The following is a 1,570-nucleotide window of genomic DNA, read 5'->3' on the forward strand; positions in this document are numbered from 1 at the left end:
AAAAAAAAAAAAAAAAAAAAAAAAAAAAAAAAAAAAAGATTTCCCTGTGGATCATTCCAGTTGCAGGTGTCCCCAAGGCTGCAGCCACACACAGTATTGTCGGCTGCAGGGTAAGGATGGGGGCGGAGACGGTTTGGATGTGGTTTCTGACAGCCAGATCCTTACTGTCCAGTGGAGGAGATGGGACTGTTGCCCAGGAAACCACAGGAGAACAGCATTCTCTGAGCCTCCACATGGAGACATTTACACACACGCTGCAAGCAGAAGGCACGAGTTTGATTGTTCCAGACCAGACCCCAGGAGTTAAAGGAAGAAAGTACCCAGGAGGCTGCAGGCAGCTGGGAAGGCTTTAGCAGGAAGCAGGGCTTCAGATTTTGTCCAGGTCTTCAGGATTGCAGAGTACAGGACCCAGAGGAAACACCGACTGTCTGTGCAAAGACACAGAGGGGGATAGAGCGTGGGGGGGGGGGGAGAATACAACCAGCTCCAGGAACCTAGAGTACTCACTGGCTGGGAAGCGGGGAAGGTGGGTCCCTGGGGGCCCTGTGCCCTGTCGAGGCACGATGGTTATTTTCTGATTCCCAAACCTCAGCCTACGGCAGCCATTTGTGTCTAAGAACCTAATGGCGCAAGATATTTAAAATGTGGGTCATCTTGGAGAAGCAGGTATTTGGGGATGGAGAGTTTTTCTCCTGCATTTTCACCCCTGTCTCTATTTGCCTGTTCTACTACCTAGAACCTGCCCGCCTTCCAGGAGTCTCCTGAGTAGGTGTAGGAGACGGCCCCAGGAGGCATTAGCATCCTGGTGTCTACCTCCTGACTTTGCTTGCCAGCCCTAGGCTCAGCCTTCCTCCTTACTGTTCTCCTTCAAACCAAGCCTTGCTCCTGCTGGTCCCAGGGTTCTTCCCAACAGGATAGAAATCAATGAACAATTTGCTGCTATTTGTAGATTCTCATTTCCCTGCCATTCCCCAACCCCAGCCAGTTCTATCCAAGTTCAACCCCACCCACCTGCCTCAGGCAGAGGGACTGGCCCTATGCCCAGCTCTAGGGAGCCCATTATGAGTCCTGGTGGGATGGCTGGGGGCAGGATTTACCTTCTACCTAGGTGAACTCCTAAAAATTCAAGGTGGAAAGAAACACATGACAAAAATCCCAGTAACCAGCAGGGCTGGTGGCACACATCTTTAATCCCAGCACTCAAGGAGCAGAGGCAGGCAGATCTGTGTGAGTTTGAGGCTAGCCTGGTGTACAAGTGGAGTTCCAGGACAGCCAAGGATACACAGAGAAACACTCTCTCTAAAAACCAAACCAAACCAACCAACCAACCAACCAAACAAACAAACAAACAAAAAACACACAGTAACCTAGGGGTTGAGGATGTACCTCAGTTATGAGAGCACTTGCCTAGCATCTAAAAAATCCTGGGTTCTATCCCTAGCACCACAAAAACCAGTAAGATTATGGGCTGGTGCCTGTAATCTTAGCACTTAGGAGGAAGAGGAGGAGAGAGAGGAGGAGGAGGAGGAAGAGGAAGAGGTAGAAGAAGAGGAGGAGGAGGAGAGGAGGA

This window comes from Mus caroli, chromosome 11 (genome assembly GCF_900094665.2).
Source record: "Mus caroli chromosome 11, CAROLI_EIJ_v1.1, whole genome shotgun sequence".
Taxonomy (NCBI): domain Eukaryota; kingdom Metazoa; phylum Chordata; class Mammalia; order Rodentia; family Muridae; genus Mus; species Mus caroli.